Source organism: Columba livia, chromosome 9, assembly GCF_036013475.1.
Source record: "Columba livia isolate bColLiv1 breed racing homer chromosome 9, bColLiv1.pat.W.v2, whole genome shotgun sequence".
Lineage (NCBI taxonomy): Eukaryota > Metazoa > Chordata > Aves > Columbiformes > Columbidae > Columba > Columba livia.
In genome coordinates this window covers 5237041-5252135 of record NC_088610.1, presented here as the reverse complement: position 1 = coordinate 5252135, position 15095 = coordinate 5237041, and the positions used below count along the sequence as shown (strand labels likewise).

Below are 15095 nucleotides of genomic sequence, written 5' to 3'. Positions count from 1 at the left end.
ACAAGATACAAGTGATGGGAGGTGCTGGGGACTGGAGAGGCGCCCTATTAAACCCTCGAGTGGAAGGAAGCCAGTTATGCCTTGAAGCGCTCCTGACACTCACTGTAAAAGAGCCTGGTTTTAAAGTCTGCACAGAACAAACTGCTGTGCAACACAAGCCGGGGAGATCAACTGATAATGTGAACCACACGGCAAAATGCAGCAGAAGACCTCAGCAACCAACAAAGTCATTTCTCAGCAAATGATGTAATCAGAGGGATATATTTAATAGCTATAGCATCACAGCAAAAAAATCAACACAATATCATGTGCTTATATGCTTGTACCTCCCTTTTTACTTTCCCCCTCACATCTTTGCTTGCAGGTGCTGTCTATACGGATCTTATATCCCCACATATTTTCATCTAACATCAGACAGCCCTGGATTAAGCTGTTCTTAGCCTGTACTTGGAAAGACAGTCATATTACCGAGTACCATGTCAGCCTTACCTTGTTGTAATAGGAGTTTATGCTAATATTGCTACATTATATTATATTAAGTAGACCTCAGATAATTTCTGCTTTGGAAATGCAGTAAAGCCAAGTCCAACATTTGCTAATGAAAATTTTATGCAGACTATCCAGTTTAACGTGTGTGCTTTTCAAACAGTTTAGGTTGAATAATACAATTATTATTCGTTATTTTCATCAAAATGAACAATTAACATACATCGTTATTTCACAGCATTCTGGTGATGTTACACAGCAGAACAAGGCACAGAGTTTGCTTTCCATTAGTTTAGGTTTAATTTTCACTCTTGTCATTTTGCAAACTGAGCCAGGCTTCTGCTTCTCTCACTTCTCTCCTCCTCAAACCAAAGGAGCAAGAAACAAATGGATTTACATTTTGAAGGAAAGAGTTACAGATGTACTGAGATTAAGCTAAAGGTCATCAGGAGAGAGACAGGTAAAAAAGAACAAATTACGGAGGTCTGCAAACAGCTGAACTAGGGGCAGATGTAGACACTATCGTTTCAAGATTACTCCTCTGTCCAGATGAGTCTAATCTTGTAGAAGCTTAACTCTCCTACAAATTCCTGCAATTTTTGTCACTGCTGAGCAATTGGAACCAATTTAGGCATTTGCAAAGAACCTTTGGACACATTCCTCTGCAGCAGATGAGAAATCTGCCTCGCTGCCCTGACGTACCAGAAAGGCCACGTCGACAACACTTGTGGAGCGTGTGCCAGGTAATTCTCCAGAACTGAGCTCAGCCTAAAAAGACGAACCACTTCTAAGCTCCTAAGGAAAATAACTAAGATTTGAGATCCCTGACAACAAAAGTTAAAGGAAAAACCAAAATACACTTGTGGTACATTGAATAAAAAGTTGTTTAAAGTGGGAATAAGCTCCAAATCACATCTATACAAGCAAATTACTAGCTGATGGGGCAGGTTCTCCTGTCAGAGGGAGCATTTCTGTGTTTTCTATGCCAGATCTGTGGAAGTGCGTTGTTTGCTGCTATTAGAAATGTGTTTTGTTTCCTCTAGAAACAGATGTTAAAATGGTTCCTAGAACCAGATGACAGTGCCAAAAGAAAAGCAAGCTGAAGCGATGCAGTGGTTTTGTGCTGCTTTCTGCTGCTTATGTTTTTAGGCTTTTCTTTGCCTTCTCTGAATAGATTTGACAGAATTCCTTTATACCAATGCCCCAGCAGGAGAAACACCATGCGATCGCATCTGGAGATTGCTTTCCATCCTAAGTAGTAAAACAATCAATAACCTAGAAAAACTCATCATTACTTGCAGGACCATCTCAGAAGAACAAATTGCACAAAAACAATTATTCTTCCTTTTCCAGTGCGCTAACAGTCAACTCCTCCCCATCCTCCCTGCATTTTAAATGGATCTCAAAAATTAGCATGTTAGAAAAGCTTGAGCTCATGCTAAGAGCCTTTTGAATATTAACATAATTAATGTCATCAGTAATACTCTGAGTTTGCAGAAACAGCAGGTGAATCAATGGGAATGATGTATTAATCCGAGAAGAGACTGTGACCTTTAAAATCTGTAGGGCTTTATCAGAATGCAATTTTAAAGTGGGTTGCTTGCAGCAACTGAATGTAACTAAAGAGAAAACTAATGGAGAGTCCACATAGACGAGGGAAACTAAAAATGCAATTGAAACTAAAGCACTGGGGCCTCCTTACAGATGCCCATCTATGTGAAATGTGAAGCAACTCACAGGACAGCTTGAAAAGCCAATCCAGGGAATGCTATGAGGGAGAGGCACTTAAAAGAACAACATTCCCGCAATTTAAATCTGTCTGGATAGAGATTTTTTAAATCCAGAATGCTTAAAATTAAATGCTTTAAACCCCAAAGCAATTTGGAATAAAAAGAGCATGTGGTTCAGTTTGCCCACTTTTAAATTTTAGCACATCAAACGATTTTCCTTTCTGCAAGTGAATGCTGAAAGTGATTCAGTGATGGAAACAACTTCATTTCGTCGTCACTACTTCAGAACATTCAATCATTTCAACACAGCTGAACTATTATGGTAATATTTCAAGTTTCTCAGCAATAAGTGAACTAGAGGGAGTTTCAGGGAAATAACCTATTGAGGGGTTCTGGTGAATAACTTCATGTTCATAGATGAGGTTGTAACCAGAAGCCCTCAGAGGACCTTACCTCCCTGTAAATCATTCTGGCCTATTGTTCTTTGCAGGGTTGGAACACAAGATGTCACAACAGTCATGCAATGAAAATGGCTTTAATGGAATGAGGTATTTTGAACCTTGATACGCCTCTTTATTTTATATTATTATTAAATTGTTTTGAAACATACATTATATTGGCTTGCTCATAAAGGAAGGCTTGGCTTGATGTCACGTCATTCTTGCAACACTGTAGGAGTGGATTTTTTTTACATCTAAAAGGATCTTCACACTTTCCCTCACTGACGGGGCCAGACCTGAGAGAGGAACAAAGGCTTCTTTGATCAGATTTTTAAATGGGATAAACATGGCTGCTTAGCTGGTGTTTTCATATAGTTCCACTTGAATGACCTGTACCCTTGTGTGAAGAGTGGAAAAAAAACCTAAAAGGCTTTAAAAAGGCAGTTTTATATAGCACTGTTTGTGGCCAGTCAATGCCTTTGTTCCTTGAAGGCCTCTGCAATAATTTCTCTATTGAGCAAAGTGATGTTTATTGAAAATGGCATCGCTGAGCATCAGCAGGTTCCCCTGCTGTTTGGTTTATCTGTCCTCTGAACTCCAAGCAACATCTCGGTCTGAAAGGGTCCCCCTGGTAAAATAAGCAACTGACAACACAAAAAGCCTAGATGACTTCCAACTGCCGGTGCTTATGTTGTGACTACATGCTCTCCCCCCATTAATCTTTACGGTTTTTTCTCCTTCACCTCACGACTCTTCTTACAGAGCTCTCTAGCACACCAGCCTATTGAGCTCCAATAAACCATAGATTTATCAGATTCATGTATTTGAGAAGAATATGTAATTTACTGGAGGTATTAATGTATCATGCACTTATAAGAACAGATCTGCAGACTGGAAATTGATGGGAGACGAGGCTTTGGCACTAACTCCCTCACTGCGGTACCAGTTTGCACAGCTTCACACTATCACTACCTGGGGCTACCCCAGAGAGGAGACAAATACTGTAATTTAACTAGAAAGATACGATGTCCAGCTGAATAGGCAATACGCTACAGCTCGGTGACCACTAACTTAATTCTTAGTACTAAGTGCTGCTTCAAAAACTTCCAATACCATTCTCAAAGTAGCTTTTTAGTAACTGCATATTGTAGAGGCTGGGAAATAAGCCTGAAGGTTTGCCCACAGCCACAGTGAATCAGTAAGAGAAGAGGAAAGAGATCTCAGGAGGTGTTTGGCTTCAAATCTTCTTCTTCAATAGCCAATGTTGTCTCTCTTCAGCCAGGCAGGAACTGTGCTCTCTGGCTCATGGAAACTCTTGCTCTGACTTGGAGCGACTTTGCAGCAGCACAAATCGCAGCAATCACACTACAGAGCTGGTGGTTTCCTTCACTCCATGTTTTTCTGGCTTTTGATGGTTTCTCTTTCACCCTAACTAGGAAGCAGGGGGGGTCTGAAGCGCTGCCAAGAATTACTAATGGAAGCGAGGGGCAGGAAGGAAATAAAGATGACTGGTTGCAGAATTAGAAGTACTTTTTAGTGTCTAAAATGGCATATTAAAACAGGACAAAAAGTAGATGTATGAGCTCTGACAATAGAAGCAAAATGCTTCTAGCTAGAAAAATGAGGAAAACCCTGAAACTTATCCATAATACTCTTGTTGGCTAAGACAACTTTAAAGCACCAGAAATATAAAATAGGGGAGTCATGGGGGAAAATACTGCATTTGTTCCCTTCTTGGTTCATTTTAATTCAGAGTTCCTGTGAAAACGCTTAATTTCCTTTTCAATTTTTAACTCTGGACACTCAAGCATAGTTTGAGCTCACACAAAGTGCTTCAGCAAAGTCCATCTGTGGGTCATGCTTAATATCACAGGTGGTTCTGTTGTTCACTTAAGAGACATAATCAGCTAAGTTAAAAAATCTCCCCAATTCTAAAACCTAGAGATGCCTCTGTACTGGGTTTGCGTGGCAAGGTTTTGGTAGCAGGGGGTCTACAGAGAGAACTTCTGTGAGAAGCCACTAGAAGCTTCCCCCATGTCCAACAGAGCCAAGATGGATCTGCCACTAGCCAAGGCTGAGTCAATCAGCGATGATGGTAGCACCTCTGGGATAACGTAATTAAGAAGGAGAAAACAAAACAAAACAAAACACAACACCTGTTCAATTGCAGCCAGAGAGAAAAGTGAAAATATGTGAAAGAAACGACTTTGCAAACACCAAGGTCAGTGCAGAAGAAGAAGGGGAGGAGGCACTCCAGGTGCTGGAAAAGAGATTCCCCTGCAGCCCGTGGTGCAGCCCACGGTGGAGCAGACACAGATCCACCTGCAGCCCGTGGAGGTTAATGATGGAGCAGATATCTACCTGCAGCCCGTGGAGGTTAATGATGGAGCAGATATCTACCTGCAGCCCATGGAGGTTAATGATGGAGCAGATCTCTACCTGCAGCCCAGGGAGGGCCTCACACTGGAGCAGCTGGATGCCTGAAGAAGGCTGTGACCTGGTGGGAAGCCCATGCTGGAGCAGGTTTGCTGGCAGGACCTGTGGCATTGTGGAGAGAGGAGCCCATGCTGGAGTGGGTTTGCTGGCAGGACTGGTGACTCCATGGAGGACCCATGCTGGAGCGGTCTGCTCCTGAAGGACTGCACCATGTGGAAGGGACCTGTGCTGGAGCAGAAGGAGAGTGCAAGGACTTCTCCCCTGAGGATGAAGTAGCGGCACAGACAGTGTGTGACAAACTGACAGCAACCCACGCTCCCTGTCCCTCTGTGCTGCTGGGGGAGGAGGTAAAGAATTTGGGAGTAAAGTTAAGCCTAGGAAGAAGGGAGAAGTGGGGGGAAGGTGTTTGAAGATTTGGTTTTATTTCTCATTATCCTACTCTGATTTGTTTGGTAATAAATTAAACTAATTTCCCCAAGCCGAGTCTGTTTGGAGCACGATGGTAACTTCTGAGTGATGTCCCTGTTTTTATCTTGACCCACAAGCCTTTTGCTATTATTTTCTCTCCCCTGTCCAGCTGAGGATGGGAGTGACAGAGTGGCTTTGGTGGGTACCTGGCATCCAGCCAGGGCCAACCCACCACAGCAGTTTCTAACATGCTTTTATATACAGGGCTTCATTCCACAAAATTTCATTAGGTGTAAAGAGGGAGCCCAATGAATGAGTGGAAACACAGCACTTTCTCATGTATTCAAATTGCCCTCAAAATTGCCAGCTCTGGGAACTGTAGCAATAACTTTGCAAAATACAGTCAGTAGTTAATCTGAAAGGACAAAGTCTTAGGACAAATGCTATGGCTGTTCGTTGCTGGCAGGGACACGCAGGCACCATTTTGTACAAAGGCACCATCTATTTTGTGCAGAATGGCGTTCAGAGATTATAATCTAAGGGGTTATTAAGAGCTGAACCAATATAAACATATTTTGTTAAAATCCAAACAGCTGGACGGCACCTTCGCTCCATCAGCGCTCTCACAGTCAGACTCAGAACACGAGCAGTCAGTCGTCAAGCCGTTAGTCTAAGTTTAGGGAAAATGCCAAGTCTTGAAGCTGTTTTGTTAAAATACTTCAAATAAACTCTGTGCTAAGCAGAGCTGCGCTTCCAAAATGAACGCCACCTGACCAGCTCTATTAAAAGGATCCACGAATGGACCCGTAACACTGAGATATCCCCTTACACTGCATTGTAATGGAGGTGTATTTGGGACTGGCTGTTTCCACAGCTTTTGAAGCTTCCCAGAGTGGGACTGCAAGCAGGCAGCTGCTACAGGGAAGAGTTCATCCTGTTGTCTTGTTTCCTTTTTTCATTACATTGTTTCAGAATCTGCTGGGATCAGAGCAGAACGAGGCCTAAGGAAAGCCCTGGAGTTAAAAAACCAAAAAGCCCCAAACTTCTGGAAAAAAGCAGTAAGTTTCAGCAGCAAGTTTTTCCTAACTTAACTTTGCTTGAAAAAGTTTCCAGTAGTTCCAGCTTCACCAGATCCAGCTGAGAACGGGCAAAGACTCATTTTTCACTTACACTTGTATTGTTTTTATGCAGTCTATTAACACACCCAGTTTAAAACTCTAGTGGGGAATCTTTCAAATCTTAGATATCTACCTGTAGTTGAACTTCTAAATGTAGGGCTGCTGTTTTTGCTTTCACAAAATCCCACGCAGAAACATGTATGTTTGTTTCGATGGAGCTCCTCTGTTTGTGAAGGACGTCTGAACATCTGCTAGCCATATCTGATCAGATTGTTCCACACTGGGCAATTATAAGGAGAAACAGCACATCTTTCAGTGAAGATGCACACTGACCATACAGCTGGTACCCGGATGGAGATAATCAGGGGTTTGGCAGCTCCTACCTGGAACAACTTTGGTGTTTTAGCACTGTTCGCATTTTGGGAGTCACTCTCTACTAGGGGAATAACTTCTTGTAAAAATAATATTGGCTACTTTGTTACACAAATAGGTACAACATTTCAGATAAAGGATGCCAATGTACTTAGAAAAGCCTCATGTGAACTTGCTGCATACTCTGCAAAATGGTAACTGATTCTTACTTGAAGTTAGAAGGAAACAAACCTATGGGAAGCCAGTTTGTGCGGAGTGCATTTTAGTTCAACCAAGATGAGCTGCTTGGCTTCCTAACACTTGTTCTATTTATTCCTCTACTACAATCTTCTCAGTGTGACGTCTTTAACAAGGAGATCACAACATCCTCAATACTGGCCGGGGAGATTAAGCAACACACACACACACACACAAGGAGAAAGCAAGTCTGAGATTTAACTCAAAATCTATGCTGGTTTGCCATAAAGATTTGACATTTAAACGAGTGTATAATGTTAATCTTCCACTGATAATAGACTGTTGAATAGGTATTATATTACAGGATATAACCAAACCACTTACTTTTGAAAATATATTTCTTTTTTTACTATATAAAAGCTGTCTGCTGATTTTTCCCGGGGGTATCTTATGTTCCTAGGAGATATGAATTTCACATTGGACTTGCTCATGCCCAGCTGGTACTTAGACCACAAGCTGGGGAACAAGGGGTTTGGTTTTCATTTTTTCACAAAGCTCAAACACTATTTCCTACTAGAATGTCAACCGATAAACAATCAGAGCAAAGTCCATCTATTTTTGAGCTGACCAGTAACAGATTTTATAGTGCTTCTTTACAAGATTCATTTGTATAACAAGGGTCCCAAGAATACAATGGAAGTAATTAACCTCTCATTTCTATGTCCACATTTGTAAGTCTGCTTTAGGGTGAGAAACAGGGAAAGAGAAAAGAGGATCGCAGTTGAAACAAAAAGAGAATTTACCTCTTGTCAGTAGCCTGGCCACACTACAAAGCAAGTACACAAAGCAGCAATAAATTAGGGTTTTTTAAATAGAAAAACTAACCAACAATCTTAGCTGCAACTGCATAGCTGAACGCTCAGATGTGTGGCATGCAAACAGCCTTTCATTTCAATAAGTCTGCTTTCATTGCTTATTTTCTATCTTCTGCCATTGTAAGACAAACAAAGATGCCATTGAGGATGCATCTCCCCTGATAAGGCAATCAGAACGTGAGCCTGCAGTTACAGTAATATTTTGCATAAAGGCTTCCCTTATATTTATTCATTCAAAAGATCTCTAATTTCAAAACCCCCCGATTTTACTAAGCTGCCATCCTCAACAGTGCAAAAATGATTCCGGATTCTTTTGTGTCTGTAATCCAAGCTGCTCAACTGGGCTTCCTCTCTTTAGAGAACCTTTATTTAGTCCATTTCCAGGGATAAAAAAGGCTGGGTACGGTAATATGTCTAGCAGTTCAACCACATTGGCTCTTCATACTACCATTCCTTTGTACTGCTGCCCATGTCAAAAATGAGCACCATGCAGGTCACACATACAGGGCGCACATGTTGCGTAGACATCTAAGTTTGTAAAGTCTCCTACTAATCATTCCTGTACTGCCATAAATCAACATTAAGTAGGCGATTAGAGCATTCACAAAGGAAATAGTCCTGCTAGATTGGTTGCCTCTCTCAGATGGATACTGTTTACTCAAGAATTTTACTGTAATTTCTACTGGCAAAAAATATGCCACACAGAACCAACATATATTCTACCTTTTAGGGGAATCCTTTTTCTCAGTCTTCTTAAAACAATCAGCAAAACCCAAAGACAACTTGTAGCAGCTGCAGACCCACAAATTCTGCAAATTAAGGGGAAGATATGGGTCAGTCCTCCTAGACTGAGCTGTACACTCCCTAAATATCCCTTGGAGAAAGACCATTCTGCGGAGAAGTATTGGTATGAGAAGTAAGGTGAAAATGTTCTCACACAGATGTATGTACTAAGAGAGAAGAAATAGGTTATTTACCACAGGAGCAGCCACCTCCTCCCTCTCTACCGAAGTATCCCTCTTGATATAGAGCAGAGCACAGAAGATTAACGTGTGAGACAGTGGAAATCTGAATAGGAAAAGCAGCAGTTGTCTGTGATAGCTTAGCCCTGGTATTCTTCTCAGTTGAACTAAACAACTTGGACATTCAAACTCTATATCATTAAAAAGAGTTAATTTTAAGACCAAGTCTCTTTACAATCCTACTTTAGTTTGATGATGAAGGTGCAGTGAGTATGTCAAGTGATAGACTCACACCATTTCTTTGCATATTTACATCCTGAATGTGTTTTAAAGGGGACAGATCTTGAAAACAGAATATGCCTTTTTTTAATCCTAGTTGAGTTAGCTAATCTTCATTTTGAAAACCTCTTAGTTTCCAGGATAATTTTTACCTAGCATTACCTATAAAATTAAGATTAAATTTTATACTTAATCTTTATTCAAGGTATCAGTGAGAACTTTGCTTCCTGTTAAAGTTTTAGTGTAATACAGTAAGTTGCTTCACCCCATTAAAATGATAAGAAAACTATCCTACTTGTTGAAGCTATAACTAAAACAATAAAGCCTTAAGAAGCAGCAATGTTTCTACCTATGAAGAAAAATGACAGCTCTTGAAAGCAATCTCAAAAGCCTCCTGCAGAATTCCTGAAACTCCAGACTTCCTTAAATGTAAATTCCAGAATCTCACAGCTTCGATAGTAAGATTATTCCATGTCACCTGTTGTACATAAAGCTTTCTTCACTCATCCTCTCTAGACTAAAATTAAAGCATTTCTTCAGATCTACAAGAAAAACTAAATCCCATTTGTGCCTCTACAAAGACTATTGGGATATTTTTTCTTCTGAAGATCAGCACTATGTCCACAAACATTAGTGTAGCTGATAAAAACTACTATACACAAAATAAATAATATGAACTTATTGGCAAAGCAATCCTAGCCAATGTTGCTGAACATGAATTTCTTCTCTCGGTCCAAGCAGCATGAAGAGATCTGAAGCCAGGGCAGTGAACACGCAGGCTCAGAGATCAGCTGTACGGGATCAGGTCTGCTAAGGCCTCCCTGGGACTTATAAGAACATTTAGTCTGCTGGGTCAATCTGCCTTATGGTTCAGACACTGATTACATCCCGACAGAAAGAGATGAGAAAGCGATATCCATCTGCTTCTGCGCGGTCATTCAATCAGCACCCGTAATTTTGTTTGGACGCAACAAGGTCTGTTAACTCGATGGCTTATCTAGAAAAGATGACACTGATGATGTCTGCTTGAAGAACTGCTTCTGTGTAGACTAAGAGCTCTGATAGGCAGGTTTGCCTTCACCTTCTCTTTTGGAGGGTACTAGATGGATCTGTTAATGAATGTGGTTGTGCTGCTGAGAACAGCAACGAGCCCAGGGGAGATTCCAGCGGTACTGGCAAGTGATGTATCCACCCATACAGAACAAAACAAAGAATCACCATCGAGCAACACTGTAAAAACTCCTTTTTTGGGAAAACCTGTAGCTCAGTTTTCACAGAGACGTGTCTTGGTTTCAGAGAGGTCTGCAAAAGAGGAAGAATTCATTTGTGCGAAGGACTTCAGGGACTTGGGGATTTTTATTTGGGCGTGGAACCATTAGGCTGTCTGTTAGCACTCCAAATCCCCACCAGATCAATAAAGCCTGCAGTCATTACATCTGATAGCTCCTGCCTTCCAGGAAATGAGCTTGTGACTTTTATTCTAATTGTTAATAGGCAGGTGTTCACACCACCAAAATCAACAGTAGTGTGAGCACTTAGAGGTTCTTGTTGGAGTGACATAAAAGGTACAAATAAAAGATCAAGCACTGAATTTCTCTTGCATTCACACACCGATTCCATCTAAACTCCCCTTGTTCTACTGACACAGAATTTATTCCTCAATACCTTATCAACACCATGTTAATTTTTAAATAGTACCTTTCACTAGCAATTGAATTAATTAGGAGCTTGTCAATGTATAGGAGCCAATCCAGACTAAGGCATGGAGCGAATCCAGAGTTGAGCTAACTATCCCTTATTTAACCTTTGCCTGAATATTCTGCATCAAGCGAGTCCAAATCCAAAGCTTTGACATGACTTCTGTGATTCGGAACTGGACACACTCATCCTGGGATAAAGGCATGCACAGTGGGGAAATCAAGCAGAAATAGTTAAGCTGGAGTAAATTTTAAGTGTATAAACCCTATGGTTTTATCTAGATTAGAGCTTTTTGCACCAGCAGAGCCACCTTTTCTTTGACACTGGGGAAGAGCAGCAGAGACGCTGCTTTATCTCAGTGCAGTATATTTGCGTAGTGTAGCTACATCGGTTCAAAAACTCCTGGCACTGAAAAGCTCTGTATTGCCCAAGCCACTTGGCATAAAGCTGGTGTGTATTCCCTCGGGGTGGGATTACAGCTCTGTGTGCTATTCAGGGAAACAGGCCAGACAATTGAACTTCCTTTCCCAGGTACGTTCATTTGCCCTCTCTCACAAATACTGCTGAAACCCAACGAAAATTAATGAAATCCTGAAAAGGTACACTTCACACAGCTTCCAAACCAAATGCCAATTGCAGCCTTCAGAGAAAAGGTGAAACAAGTACCGGTGCTGCAGTACATCTGTTAATTAGTCGACAAGGATTTGTGTTTATGACAAGAATAAAAACTAACAATTGCAGCAGAAGTAATACCAGCTCTACGGTTTTGTTCAGTCTCCCAGCAATACGCAGCACATCCCCACTGGCACCGCTGTGACACCAGAGCTGGTTGGGCAGAAGTCACTCAGCTCTACTAAAGGCGGCTCACTCAAAGCACTTCAGGCTTTCTTGAACCTCTGCACCTTTAACACTGCCCCACAATATCTCACACACACTACCCCTCGCTGTTTCAATCCAGCATTGTTCTGTAACCAGGGATACATCTAGAGATCACCACGGGTTCTCTGGGAAAGTAACTCAGTATCCTTGAAATGTAATTAGAGAATCACAAGGGGATTTAATCTTATTGAGATTTTATAGTAAAACAGTATTTAGCCCTGGCACTAACACTCTTCACCTAATAAACAAAATAAAAATTCAAATCAGCCAGAGAAACAGCTACGACAAGCACTTTCACAAAGTCCACAATGACAAACGCCAATCTCCTATTTGCTGACGTGGCACAGCAGAGGAGCAAGTCACCCTTTTCCTGGCATCAGCCTAAATACTCCCTCAGATACACAATATACACAATCCATGCCAACAGTACTGGCCTGAATCTCAGTGGACTTACAAATACTTCCTGTGGTGTTCTGTTTTAGTTTTGTTGGTTGGTTGGTTGGTTGGTTCTTTCTGTTGTTGTTTTTGTTAGTTGGTTTGGTTTGGTTTTGTGGGTTTTGTTTGTGGTGGTGTTATTGTTGTTTTAAAGTTGGGCTATATGTGCATGAGAAATGAGCACACTTTAGCCTTATAAAAAGTACAACCCTTCCAGGCAGGGCCTCCATGAATAAACACGAAGAGCATCTTCACTGCCAGCTACTCTATTTTTCCAGGGATGAACTGGCAAAAATTATTACAAACACTCTCAACACCAAGCCAAGGGAGTTAAGTAAGGATGTGATTAATTAGGTGAATGTGAGAGGCCCTTGAAACTCGCAGGACAAGGCCACAGTGAGAATCAAAGGTAGTTCTCCAAAGGATAAGAGAAAAACAGGTCATGGATCTGAGCCACGAAGTAGTTACATCTCTGGAGCACTATGCAAGTTATTGAAAGAACCATTTCGTAGCATCTTTTTAAAAGCCGTTTTTCCACTGCTGACACGGCACTGTTATTTTTGAGAGCCATGAACAATTTCCGCTGACATGATAGGAGGCTGCTATACAAAACAAGCCATTTTGGGATACATGGTATGAAAAACATAGGATATAAAAATCAATAGCTGCTACGTGGGACATGAGTAAGTCACTTAACGAAGCGATAGCAGTAAATTAGCTTAATGGCAGGACCACATGCTGCAATATAGATCAAACAATCTTTGGTTTTCCACTTAAAAGTGACAGGACTAAGATCATTCAAGGAAAACAAGTTCATTATCTTGTCTCTTCTGAGAAAGGAAGGAAAGCTTAGAGCACACACACCAAGTGGAGAATCAAATGAAAACTGAAAATACAGTCAGGAGGGAATGATTGGCAGTTGCATGAGGAAACTAATCTTGTAAATGGACCAGAGGCTGCTGAACGCAGAGGCAGAGAGGAGGAATAAAGGGGGATTTACACAGATTGAGGCACAACTCTCAAAAAACAAGGACTCCATATCAGGGCTTTTTTAGGAACCTACTAGAATATGAGAAGTACTTAAATTTGCTGTGTGGATTAGTGATTTGACAGTTTAACCATCCCGGTATCTCCCAGCATTAGACAGCATGGCAGTCTGAAAGGAGAGTGAGTTGTTCAGAAAAGCGCTACAGCAACACACTGAAATTACAAGTAAAAACCACATTTCTAAACGAGCTTAGAATAGGTAAAATACTAATATTTGGTTCTGAATGTTCCACTTTCATCAGCCTCCTCCCATATACTGATGTGAACTACACTGATGTGAACCACTGAGCGTGTCACGAGGGGACCTCCTGGAGACGGACGGTCTCTCCAAACCAGCATCTCTGCTTTAACATGCACTGGAATTCAGATGAAGAATCACAGTGGGAATACAATAATGAAATCTCTACTGAAATGACACAAAAGCGATGCCTCTGTTATATCCAAGCAGCTCCTATAGCTTTCATTGTCAATAAAATTCATAGTTACGTTTATACTAAGATTATAATAAGCTTGTAGCTATATGGTAATGTTCAGAGTATTTGTAATCTGTTTTAATCGAAATCTATTAATGTATTTTTCAGCTAGGAATATATTATTTCTGCCATGGAAAAAGCACAGCATGTGTAAATAATATAATTAGCTGTAGTTCACAAGTGGATTATTTCAATTAAGTTATTAATAATAATAAAATAATAACAATTTAGTTACTAAAAAGGCAGAGTTCCACAGAGCCGATACAAATATTGTTTTTTAAAAATTATTTTGTTGTTTTAAAGTGTGTATCTTCATAATCTTTCATGTTAAGGTGAATGTCAATGCTGCGAAGTTATACATAGAAAGCTCAAAAAATGCCACAATTAGCATTGTCTGGACTCTTTACAGATGTGCCTACATTAAAATACAATCTTTATTTGAATTTGCATATTTTCAAACATGCCCCTGCCTCATTCACGGCACTTACTATCTCAGACCTGGCAAAACTGGGACTTGTGCAAACAACATTATTAAGCAGGACAACAAGGAACTACTGTTTTATCAGTGAAACAAATGCAAGAGACCATCATGAACCATGAAACATTTTCACCTGGCCTCTGGCAGGGCTGTATTTAAATGAGAAAGAGGGCCTTAAGGAGGGCAGTATGGCTGCAGGTTTTAGAGGAGTGGAGGTTTGTTTTGCAGCTGCCTGGTTAATGCCTCACCTCTGCTTTGTGGAGATGGGGAGAAAGCGGTTATGGTGGGGCTGCCAGTGGTGAGAAGGGAGCTTTGATCTCCTTTTCTGAGGAACAGACCAGAGCCTTGAGGAGGTGATCTTACAACTTTCCTCAGGCAACCTTTATTTTTATTTTCTAAGTAGTACTTCAGTTCAGGCTACTTTAAAATACATCTATAGCTTTGTGAGTTTTTGTTTGTTTAAAACTCTGAAGAACTTATTCTAATGGAAAATGCTAGGAGAACATGGGTACTGCTTTTTCTTTCTTTCAATAAAGCAAAATGTTTCTCTGTAGAAGCTGAGCTTAAGGACAGTGTTATGCTAGTATAATGCAGATAGCTGTTTAAATATTGTATTATTATAGCAACAGTGTAATTGTAATGATTCCTGGCAGGTTAATGAGGGTAACATAAATGAGCAGCTCAAACTACATTGAGAAACATACTAGCTTTCTGCTCTCTTTCTGGAAAGAGCATTTCTTAAATAACGTGTATTTATTCTCCAAGGCTGCATGGGACTTTTCAGACAATTATTTCCTATGTC

The 15095-nt window shown here is 40.8% G+C and overlaps 1 protein-coding gene across 2 annotated transcripts in view; it reads right to left on the bottom strand.

Moving 5' to 3' along the window:
- Window positions 1-15095, bottom strand: part of PDE6D (phosphodiesterase 6D) — a 40357-nt gene that overhangs the window by 16060 nt on the left and 9202 nt on the right. The window lies entirely within an intron of this gene.